Below are 13,540 nucleotides of genomic sequence, written 5' to 3'. Positions count from 1 at the left end.
GACAACAAAATATATAGAACTTTATTCAAGTTTAAAGATTGTTTACCCAGTTATCAGAGAAGATTAATTACACCTCATTACAGTAAGACCCCTCATTTTTATGGAGTACCGAAAATTCATAAAACGAATATACCATTTAGACCCATTTGTAGTACCATGAATTCTCCTTGTAGTGAAGTATCAAAATTTTTATTAAATATTTTAAAACCAATTGCAAATAAAAATGACACATTTATAAAAAATACACAACATTTTTTAAATAAATTATCAAATATTGAATTTAATCCAAATAATACTTTAGTAAGTTTTGACATAAATAGTTTATTTACGAATGTGCCATTAGATAAGACTTTAAATATAGTCAAGACAAAATTAGAAAGTGATGATACATTGGCAACTAGAACAAGACTAAATATATCAGCTTTAATGGAGTTAATAACATTATGTACTGATAATACATACTTTCAACTAAATAATGAATTCTGTAAACAAAGTTTTGGACTAGCAATGGGCTCTAGCTAATCTCCATTATTAGCCGATATATTTATGGAAGATTTTGAAACAAATATTATTTCTAAACAAAATTTAAAACCCTCAGTATGGTGGAGGTATGTAGATGATGTATTCTCAATATGGCCAGAGTTGTTGGACACATTCCTAAATGATATAAACGATAAAGAAGAGACAATAACATTTACCATGGAAAAGGAATATAATAACACATTACCTTTTCTGGGCCCTGATTCTATTTCATTTCGATGTCGAAATTTAAAAGCGACTACGCCATGACAGTCGCAATCGCTAGCGATTCTGATTCATTTCGATTGTAGTTAAAACTGGGGATATTTACTTTATCATTTTGACACTGCTGAAAATTTGGGTTGGCCCTGTTGTTTATTGGCTGCACTACGCTTGTTGAATGTTTGTTTTGTTTACGTTACGTGAACGTCTTTTTTTTCTTGTTTGAGTTGTTAAATCATAAATAGTGGCCATTCTCAATTATATTTTGAATTGAAAGAAAAGATGGCAAGAAAAAAAGGCGATGTGGGAGATCCTTAAGTTATAACCACTAAGATTTGACTTAGTGGTTATATTCTAATATATTTTTAAATTTACTGCAGCTTAGTAATACTAACCCTAAACATTTTAGGTATCCTAGAGGCATAAACATCTTCTTCCAAATATGGTTCTAATACCCTTATTAAATAATTTGCAGCTTGTTTATTAAGCCGGAATTGCTGCCTAAATTGAGCATCACTTAGTGAAAAAGAATTTTGAGTATCCCGTAACATTCTTCTTATCCTCCGTTATGAGCGTCGGATATCTATCCTCTCTAATTCCTCCAAAACTAGCAAATGTCCGTAAAACACAGCCATATTAATACTTTTTGCCTCAGTTTTCCTTGCAAGGATCAAAACACCGCCTACCTAAACTGAACCTAAGTTCACTTCTCCCAGTCCAGTCAGTCATGTCAGATTAATTTCGACTCGAAATTAAATTTCAACCACTTTCTTGAAGTTGAAATTAATTTCGATAAATCGAAATTTAGTGACGTCGTTTGGTTAGTTCAGCCGAAATCTCAATTAGAATCAGGGCCCTGGATGTTTTGATCTATAAGAACGATACTGGATACGAAACTCAGGTGTATAGAAAACCAACACAAACCAACAGATATTTAAATTTCAAATCAAATCATAATATTATTATTAAAAAGGGAATTATTAAATCCTTATACGATAGAGCCAAAATTACTTGTTCTAACGAAAATTCGTTCTTGGAGGAAAAACATTTGTTAACATCTGTTTTATTAAAAAATGATTATCCTTTATCGTTTATAAATAAGGAATTTTCAACAATCGATCGAATAGAACAAAACAACTTAGAACGAGATCCTACAGCATATGCAGGGAATAATACGAGGAAAATAACAATACCATACATAAAAGGATTATCGGAAAAGCTTAAAAGGATAGGAAATAAATTCAACATTTCAACAACATTCAAAACAACAAACACGTTGAGATCTATCTTGTCCAAAACCAAACCTAACAATGAACAAGAAAGGACAAAGAATTGCATTTATAAAATAACTTGTGAATGCGATCAGTTTTATTTAGGTGAAACATCAAGACCATTAAATGTTAGAATAAGTGAACATCAATCCTATATTAAAAATAGAGAATTTGATAGATCTCAAATCTGTAAACACGCATGGGATAATGAACATAGGGTTCAATGGAATGATTCAAATATAGTCCTAAAAGAAACGGATGGTAAAAAGAGAAAAATCAAAGAAGCGGCTCTTATTATGCTAAATGAGACCAATTGTGTCGCGAATTCCTCGGCAGAATGTAGTAGGATCTGGTTACCCATATTGAAAGAGGAAGTTATTAAAAGGAAAATACCAGTATTGGTAAGTCAGTAACATTATAGAGAATACATCATTTATGTTTTTTAAATAAAAAACATATAAAATCGGAATTTGGTGTTTATTGAAGGTAAACTAAATGCACGATCAAATACTTACCATGTCAGGATAGTATTATGAGGTTTTTTTCCTGGTTTTTCCCTCATAATTTACTATGGAATCACTAACAGGAGAATTTTACTGTCATCATGGCATGTATTTGTCTTTTTAAAGACGAATTACATGTTATGATCTTTTCTGACGGATATTGTCAAATTAAACTTGATTTCATGTAATCGAATGAACTATCTTATAAGTAAAGTCGTCCCAGGAACGCAACTCAACAATATTGGCAATATCATTTTAAAGTCGTCTACTTTAAAATGTATAAGATATGTCTGAATTGTCAATATAGATGAGTCAGATAAAATTAAATTATTAGAAGAATTTTTCACTAAGTAACAAAAAACAAAATTTGTTTAATTTACTAATGTTTGTATTTTGAGAACGATTTGCGAAGTGGAAATTGAAACGTCAATAAACGTATTTTAACCTTTAATTGTGGCTTATTCCCATTTAAATATAAATTAATTTACTATTTAGTTTGTTTACTATTAATATTGGCTATGAGTACGTGTGCTTGGCTGTATAGTAATTTCTAGCCACTTTTAGTCTGTCAAAAAGTAACTAACTTCGCAAAAAAATAATTAATAAATTCACTAGACAGTTCGGACTGGGAATAGCGAACCGAGTATAAAAACAAACTTCAAGCAAGTGTGTCGCATTGCGAAAATGCGCTGTCCTGAGTTTTGCAATCGGTTAGGAAACCATGTTGGGGTTCTATTACCCAGGACCTCCACATGAAGGGCATTTGGCTGATAGTCGTGCCCCTATCGCGCATCAGAGTGCTATAGGGGGGAAAGAGATGGTCTGGAGCATTGGAGCGCGGTGGGGTGACTCCTGTATTTTACACGAGTTAACACACCTCGCTCCAATGAATTGTTACACCCGAACGTAATTCTTACGTTTAGGTGGTTTTACTCTGGCATGGTCGTTTTCTTTCCTTTTAGTCTTAATAACCTAGCTAGAGGGTATCTTTATTTATAGAGCACTTTAAAAAATGTCATCATCATCAAATACATCATACAAGTTTTAAAAATACAAAAAACAATGGTTTTAATACTAAATGAAATTATTTAAAAATTCAATCATTTTTTGTAATTCACATTCCATTAGAATTGGTATACGTTTTCATTTCGGATTAACTGGAGATTTCTTTTTGTAGTGAGCCATCAGAAATAGTAGGTTTCTTCGATTATCTTTGGAGCGAGTTAAAATATTTTGTAACCTACTCCATAGATGGCAATGACAGCAAGAAAGTTATTACATATTTTATATCTTAGAACTTTGTGCATTATTCAAAATTAAATGTAAATTTGATGAAACTAGTAGCTTATTTTATTATAAAGTAGGTACTTTAAAGCTGGTTACAAAAGCTTAAGAGAATGGAAAATGTACTTAAAATTACAACAGCATCTAAATCAACAAATATTTCAAAATCAAGGAATCAAGAGAAACATGATTGTTTGTACGATATAAATGACTATAAATTTTGTATGAACAGATTATTTGATAAATTAATGTGTTTTTATAATTAATATTATGCGTCTATAAATATTCTTGGATTTTTACTCACATTACAATTCTCTTTACCCAGTACGTCATAAGAAATAGTAGTTCTCTTCTATACTCATTCGCGCAAGCTGAAAAGTTCGTGTCACCCTCAATAGATGGAGCAATATAAATAAAATTACTATTTTAGCCTTAGTAAAAATCAAATTAAATTTATAAAGCAAATCGTTTATTTGATTACCTATATAAAATATCTTAGATCAAAATATTGTCAAAAAACTTAAGGTATGGGAAAATACATATTACAACAGATCTTAGAACAACTAATGTTTTAAGAGCAATTTTGTACATTATGTGAAATATGCAACTAGTGTTAAAAATTCTTTAACTCTTTGAGGAGCAAAAGTATTCATGCAAAAAATGTCCTAGTGAAGCAACAATACTTTTATTCACAAATTGATAGAGAAAACACATCAAGGGGTTAATTATCTACTATTGATACACAATTCGATTCGTTTTTTTGCAACTAAGTTTTTATTTTTTAGTTATGGGGTGGTACAGATTTTGTACCACCGTACCAGTTCGTACAAGTTTGCAGACATATAACTAATGTAATATAATATAAAAAAGCGAACTTACAGTTTATTGTGGTATTTCTGAAAGCATAATTTGCTTTTAGTTACATAATGGAACTTGACACACTGAACAAATCCATTCACTACTAACTTGTTTGTCTTTGGTGCTGCACAAAGCACATCTTCTTGAATTTCGCTGTAGATGATGTTCTGAAGAATGTAGGCGCACGCCAATGGGAACAAATGGCTTTCCTTTTTTTGATCTGTATTGTGCCTAATGGCATTCCGTTAGATAGCTTCTTTTTAGAAATAATTTGGTCAGCCAATAATCCATTAATAACAGCACGGCGAAAATCTTTTGATGTTACTTTAGGCAAGTTCACCAACTTGTAAAGGCAGTATGCATTTACAACCGCAGCATCTAATAAATAAAAAAAATATTCGATGCCGCTATTTTTTACTGCTACGATCAATTTTGTAACTTGATAACATCTAGTCAAATGTATCTACAGAATTTATATTTTGATTGTAATCAGTTATAGCATGAGCACATGGTATTAGACGTCTGTCACCATTTTTTTCTTTTCGACTCACTTCACTGACATCTTCAGGATTGTGGAAGTTGGTAAGTATATGTACTGCTCTCCTATCCTTTCATTTTACTGCTAACAATCAACAATCGCTGGTGAACCACTGATACTCTCATCGATTCATTTTTTACCAATCTTAAAAGTAGGCAGATATCGGCGAGACACATTTACAGTATCTACTGCATGGATGTTGTGTCTCTTCAATTCCTTCATTAAAGGTACTGTATAAAAAATCTGCTAAATCAGCCTTCTCTGTATGCAGATAAAATTTTAGACAATAGCCTAATTTATCGGCCAACATCCACAGCTTATATCCTCGTTTTATGGGTTCTTTTGGCATATACTGCTTCAGTTCACTCCGGCCTTTGAATTTTATCATGGATTCGTCAACGGCTACTTGCTGAGATAGATACAAACAATTCTCAAATTTATTTAGTAACAAATCTATCATGTGGCGCAGTTTATACAGCTTATCAAAATTCGGTAAACCACGAACAGGCATACAAGAATTGCCGTTTACATGAAAATGGCCAAGTAATCAACTAAATCGCTTGAGACTCATCAAACTAGATATGTACGCATCTTGAAGGTCAGGTGCACTAGACCAGTAGTTTTTGTAACTAGGATATCTCTTTATACCCATTAGAAATTTTATACCCAAGTCTGTTTTTATTTCTTTAAAATCAGTCGACAAAAAGATTTATCGTGAGTTGTTTTTATTTGCTTTGCATATAAATTAGTTTGGAATACCAAATGTTCAACAAAATCATCTTTTATGGACAACTGAAACAAATTATATGGAGTTGGATTATCAAGCTGTTGAATAAAGTCTGGTACTCTAGAAGAATGTGTAAAGTTTTCAGAAGAAATAGGTCTGTGATTAGTTGACCATGTTGGTGGTGTATAAGAAGAAGCATTATTTTTCGGCCTAGGAGTTCTAGTAATATCTGTTGTCTCCTTTAGTGACAAGCCAGAATCAGACTCTTCACACGAACTGTTATAAACTTCCACAATATCTGCCGTTGGAGTTTCAACCGCTTCGTGATCTTCATTTCGGAATCGTCTACTATCGATTCGGAATCAGATGGTATTCATCTATATTATCCAGTTCCACTTGAAAGTCGTTTATCGTCATGCCAATTAGGGTAAAAGGTATATCGTCTTTTCTCAATCTTGACATTTTTTAAGATAAAAATAAATTTTGTAAAATATCATATGCGGAGCGGTGGTACGAATAATGTACCACGAGAATACTTTGTGGATTTTCAATTGCCACATAAGAATTATCAATTAGGTTAATTTTTACTAACCTAGCAACCTCAACACAGGTATTGAATACAATTATTTTGTAAATGCTTCAGTTTTCAGTAACCTACTAATAAAAAACTTTCGATAAGCTTCAGTAGACGATGCACTGACAATAAAATAAAGTTTGTGACTACAGAGTGCGATAAAATTTGGATTTAAGCATGCCAGTGTGTTTGCCAAGTCTCCAGTAGATGGCTGTTACATTGGTCGGAAAACTGTACCATTGCAGTGTAAACTATAACGAATTAAAAAACTGGTACATTTATTAGACCACTGCCGCGCCGCTTAACAATACCGAAAAGGATGGTACATCGCGTGTACCATGGCGCTTCAAAGAGTTAAACCGTATCGCTGTCACATTCTTTAAACCTGAGCACATAGAATATAGGCAAGGGAATGAAATAATAAACCTACCAAATTTTTGCAGTCGAATGAATCTTAATGAACCTTTTTGCATTTGATTCGTATAAGTGTTCGAAAATTTTGTGGACAAATTTGATGATGTGAAAATGAAAATTGCATGATTGAACGAGGAAAATGCATTTTCCAAAGAGAATTTCAAAGTGATGAAAAATGAAAAATGTGTAATTCGAAAACAGTTGACGGAAATGACTTCAATATTACTACTCGGGGGTTTTTGGGGTCTCTCAACGTGAATATGATGACGGCGATGTTCTCCGAGGCATCTAGTGCACCTTGGCCTTGTCAGTTTTTTGTAAATTCAATACAAAATCAGTGCAAACTCATTACTCAGGAGTTATTGGGGTTGCTTAACACTATTATCATGTCGGAGATAGTGTACGAAGCACCTGGTACCCAGTACGGGCCTTGTCTGCTAGATTTTGGTAAAAATTTAATACAAGATCAGTGCAAACCCATTACTTGGTGGTTTTTGGGTCGCTGGACACTAATATCATGTAGGCGATAGCCACAAAAACTCTGGGCACCAGGGGCTCTGTACCAAGTGTCTCGGAGACCATGGCCGTATGATATTCGTATTCAGTGACTCTAAAAATCCCTGACTAGTAATATTGAACTCATTTTTGTCAATTATTTCACAATTACAAATTTATCACCTTTCGTTACTTTGAAACGCAGTTTTGAAATGCATTTTACTTGTTCAATATTGCAATTTTTATTTCCACGTCATCATTTTAGCTCATAAAATTTCCTGACACTCATACGAATCGAATGCAAAAAGTTTAACTGGGATCCATCCTACTGCAAAAATTTGGAAGATTTTGGGCTTTTTACTGCTTTATAGCCTAGCCCAACGATGGAACCCATCAGACTTAAGATAGAATTTATGAATAAATACTTGCCACCCACGTAGCCAGTCATAATGGTCGACTCTTGTTTCCTGAATATCAATCGTATCCGAAAAAACTTTTTTGGTACATTTGTACAATCATTACTTTTATTTTCGTTGTTGTTTGCACTTGAAAGAAAGATAGAAAAAAATATATTTTTTTATAATATAAAAACATATAAAAACATAAATATATAATTTATAGGTACGCAGTTGCACATCACATGCCACTGATGTAACTTTGAGGTTAGACAATATTACGATAATAAAAATATAATTCTAAACTTCTGACATATTTGTAATACTTAAAAATGAAACGTAAGCTGATTATAATCTTATTCTTTCCAAACAAAGGCTCTTCGAGCAGAGGCTTCATAATTCTGAGAGCGTCTTCAAAATTGTGTGAAATTTTGTTAATTGAAAAACAGCCAAAAATAGAACAAAGCTTAGCAAATTGAATATACAGATTGAGTCAACAGTTATGGCAGATAGATTAAAAAGTCATTTCGTCAACACAGTTTCTGTAAACTTTCAGTTTATTTAGTGTTCTTGAAAATTTGTTTTATTTTGTGAACTAGATGGTTGTTTTTGTAAATGTTTATTAGAGGGAAGTCAGCACACTACGACCACAAAATTGAGCATTTGGCATCTAGTTATACATCTAACTTTTTCTCTTCTCTTTATTTTCTATTAGATGTTCTTCTCTGATCTTGTTTAAGGTTTCACATCTATTCTGGAGTGATTCTTCTGGATCATATGTTTGCCCCATGTTACTTAGTTTTTCTGAAAGAATCCGTGAGACCACGGATTCCGGAGACACGTTGTTTCCTTATCTTTGACTCTTCTCATATCACATTTATTGTTACTATTCTTTTTTGTAATCTTTTAAATCTAAAACTAAACTTACCAATAACAGGAATATGATCTGACGATACGTCAGCACCGGGGTAACGTTTAACTGTTATGCATCCAATACGGAATCTCTTGTTCACCATTATGTAATCAATTTGATTCCTAATTATGTTTCCTGGCGGATCTTGCGGAGAGTTTCAAGTATACAAACGTCTTGGTGGTAGTTTGAAGAACGTATTTAGTATTGCAAATTCTTCTTCCTCTATAAATAGTTTTAATCTTTCTCCCATTTCATTTCTCTTTTCTAGACCAAAATCACCAATGAACAAAATTAAACGGAGTTAAAGTATTGTGATTACCACCTTACCACTGTGAACTTAACTATATGGACCTTCTGGGCTTAGAAGGGACATATTATTCATATCAAACATTTTATGTGACAATAATTGCCAAAAAGACGTGTCACAGCAAATGAAGAAACATTCTGGAAACTTTAAATGGTAATATAGGAAACAATAGAACCAATTAATATTTCTGTTGGAAATGAAAAAACTGATGATGATCATGATGATGCTTCCTGATCAGAAGCACTTATATTACTAATTATAAGTTATTATTAAATAGTAATACTACGCTAGTACGCGAAATATATTTGTTGTTAAATTGTAAGGAAATGCCCTAAACCAATATTTAGTATTTTGATATAAATTAATGTGGGTACGTAATATACGTAATAGTTATTGTTTAATCTCTTAGCCCCTAACTCAGTGGTGCTCAAACTTATGCTGCATGAGATCTACCACATAAACTGCAAGCTTCCGGAGATCGACTGATATACCCTGTTTTTAAAACAGGAGGAGTAATTGAAATTTACCGCGCCGCAATGTTTGTAATTGGTCCAACCTTAAAAAAGTTTACTCCACTGTTATGAAATTTTGACACTAATGACATTTCATAGGATAATTAAGTTATATGCGATTTTTTGTGTTTTCTGCGCTATTCTTTTAATTTTTAGATTTTTAATCTGCTTTTATATAAAAGAGAGTTGTGTTTAGAACTCTTTAATATAATATTTTTGGATTACCGTCGAAGGCCGATATGATCAACCAAAAAAGAAGATGTATTTGGTAACTTTACTGTGACTTTCTTGGGTGTGAATCTGTCTCTTTAGTTTACTGCTCCTGATTTAAACACAAAGCATAGTAAAAAAAAACAATTTTGAAAATAAAAAACTTTATTGCACATTTCTAGTTGATAAAAAGTTGTAACTACAGAGAGTCATGGTTTTCATATTAATTTTATTTGGATACTTATGCATTGCACTGTATATCATCCACAAGTATTTCATATGATGGTACGTAATTACTGAGGGCCAAAAGCAAGCATGAAGAGAGATGTTCGTCAGTTAGCCGATTACGATATTTTGATTTCACTATCTTCATTTGGGAAAATGCAGATTCACACAAGTATATTGATTCAAAGAATACTGCGAGCTGCAGAGCTAGTTGTCTCAAAGACGGATATTTCTCAGACGATATGAAAGACCAAAATTTCGTATCGGTCGCTCTGGATTTAAGGTGTATTTAAGGACGGAAATAATCTCCATATTGAACGTAACGGATATTTCAGTGGCTATTTTTTCCACGTCTTCACACAATAAAATGGATTAGACATGAATGCTACAATATCTGTCAGTTTTTAAAATCAGCGAAGCGTCTTTCAAACTCACTATGAAGTGCTTGCAGCTCCGTCTCGTAATAAACATAATTCAAATCAGCGGCTACCATTTTTTTCAATGATGGAAAGTTGTTTAAATCCTTTCTGCTAATTTGCTTAATCAATAATTTCAATTTGTTGACAAAAGAATGTATTGCGCTCATCATATCGATAATTGTTGTATTGTTACCTTGTAGTTCAAAATTAAGGAAGTTCAAATGATTTGTTAAATCTGTTAGGAAAGTCAGATCACTGAGCCATTTTTCGTTTTGAAGTAGATGATTGTCGTCCCCTCGTTCTTCTAAAAAAGAAATTATTTCGGGAAGTCGCTCCTAGAACCTATCTAAAAATTTTCCAAGGCTCAACCACCTCACATCTGTATGCAGAAGTAAATCAGTGTGTTCCGCGGAGTCACTAGCTTTAAATTGCGCTTTAAAAAAACGTCGTTGCAAGCTTCGCGCTCTGATTGAATTCACAATTTTTGTTGTCATCTTCATGTCGTCCATATTTAAAATTTTGAAACAAAAAACTTGCTGGTAAATGATGCAATGAAATAAAAACAAAACGACGAAGTTATCGTTACCTCGACATAATGCAACAAATCCATTGTTAACGTCAGTCATGGATGGTGCACCATCTGTTGTAATACACACGAGTTTGTAAATCGGTAGCTCGTATTGTTTTACAAAATTTATAAAAACGTTATATATATCTTCTCCGCAAGTTTTTTCTTTCAGATGCAGCATTGTTAACAATTCTTCTTTAGCCAACATATCAGATAATACTATCTGAATGAAAATACACAACTGGGCGGTATCAGTCATATCGATTGACTCGTCATATTGCAAAGAAAAGTACATAGCATCATAATTATTTCGATCATGCACATATGGTGAATCAGGATAGTCCCCGTATTTTCTCCGTGAATCGCGATCGACTTCAAAAACTTTGGCGATCGACCGGTCGATCGCGATCGACCTTTTGAGCACCGCTGCCCTAACTGAATGATTTTTCATTTTTAATTTATGACTACAAACTTGACTTCAAGATTACGGTAAAAATATAGAAAAAAATTTTACTTGGTTAGTTTTTTGTGTTTTTTTCTTTTTTTTTTGTATGTCATATATGGCACAGTATGCATAAAACCAAGATTCAACAAGTAAAATTAATAAAAAAATTACGTTTATTACTTTCTAATATACTTCTAATAATACTTCTATTATAATAAATATTAAGTATCAAAGTTGTAAAAACAATTTCTATCTTTGTTTAAGCAAAGAAAAACATTACAATTTTTATGAAGTCGCATTTTATGAAGCTTTTTGAACCACAGGGATATTTACATCTTTGCCTTTCACTTTACCATAATGGAAGATGACCATATCCATCTGTTCGTACATCTTGCATTTGAATATCGGTTGCTGGACCCCTTCTTTATTTGTTTTGTAAATTTTACCTAATTCCACACGGGCGACTACTTTTTGTAGTAAAACCAGCTTTATTAACTTTGCATAAGCACTCTGCTACTGCCATTTTGAAACCTGCCAGAGCTAAATTATTATGCTCATTGTCACTTCTTCTCCAAAGAATCCACGCATTTATATCATCAAATCAATAATATGGAAAAATATACGCATGTATAGGTCATGGATTTTGACAAGAGCTATGACCTTGTAAATAACAGGTAAACTTGTGTACTGCATCAGCATGACTCATAGCTCTTGTCAAAATCCATTACCTCTACCATTTTTTCGATCTGAGTTTGATCCTATAATATCACAACATTGAATCCAGGAGATCTACTTCCCCCATATACAAGTATTTATTGTAGATATTTACAGCTTTTGGACATGGAACCATTATATAATGTGTCTTATCCTTTTTCAAAAACGGTTTAACTTCAACTGTTGGAATACTACCAGCATATGTTGACAAAATGTTTATCAATTTGTTGTCAGACCATGTAACAACAGATGTTTTTTTACTATCAATTGTGGCGACTTTCTTTACCATAGCTCCTCGGCCGTTCTTTTTTAGTTCAGCCACTTTTGGCATATTACTGTTTCGCACTCTGTTTATTCTAACTGTTCCAAATGGTAACATACCCTGTTTCGTTAGATACATTTGCAATGGGACGGTGTTGAACCAATTATCAAAGAATATTTTGTGATTTATAAGTCTTGGTACTGTTTGTTTTAGCCTAAGAATTCCATTTGAAGTTACCCCTAAATTAGGAAAACTATCGGGTACAACATTAATTTGGCTTCCTACAAAAGTTTCATAATCGTAGGTAAATCCGCTGACACCACTAAGAACAGACGCCTTATATTGCCATTTGTGGGGTTTTTGAGGATTAAAATGTTTTATAGATGAACGCGCCTTTGTTGGAATTATCTGTTTATCTATGTCTAAAAATTTCTCTTTCGGAAGTTGGAGTAACTCATTCCTTAGCTTATTTAGTAGCGGTCGGATTTTAAAAAGTTTATCATGACCGTGATTACCGGCAGCAATAGCATCGTTATTGTTCGCAAAATGTAAAAAACGTTTTATTTCTTCCCATCTCTTACATAACATAACATCTTAGATAAATCGATGATTCAGGCTAGAGTTCTAATAACTTCTAGCGTTTGGCAATTGCACTATTGACATATAAATACAGGTTCCTAAGAACTGTTCTAGCTCATTTTCAGAAAATTTCAAATATTTTTGAGGTATTTTTCCACTGAATATAATACAGTTGGATAAACTATATCTTTGATCATTTGCTAGAAAAAAATCTAGCAACTATTGCTATCAACAAGTCCTCGTAGACACTTTGTCTCAGGACTAGCAACCTCCAGTGGAGTCTTACATTGCCATCTTATTTATTCCTGTTGACACTTAAATATCCTAGTATATAAAATTAAATAATGTAACTCAAATTTAATTAAACAACATTTAAAGGGTTTTTACCCAAGTATTTAATGGCTCAAAACATGTACATCCAGATAGCACTGATGATGGAATATTAATTCCGAAAACGTTGTGTGATGTAGCCCGATAGGGTGTTTTTGATATCCCTTTTATAAAAAAAATTTTAAATAAAGTTTTTGTGATACATGGTATATAACCAGCTACAGGAACTTAGTTTCCTTATAGATAACGAAATACG

Source organism: Diabrotica undecimpunctata, chromosome 7 (assembly GCF_040954645.1).
Source record: "Diabrotica undecimpunctata isolate CICGRU chromosome 7, icDiaUnde3, whole genome shotgun sequence".
NCBI lineage: Eukaryota > Metazoa > Arthropoda > Insecta > Coleoptera > Chrysomelidae > Diabrotica > Diabrotica undecimpunctata.
This window is presented reverse-complemented; position numbering follows the sequence as displayed.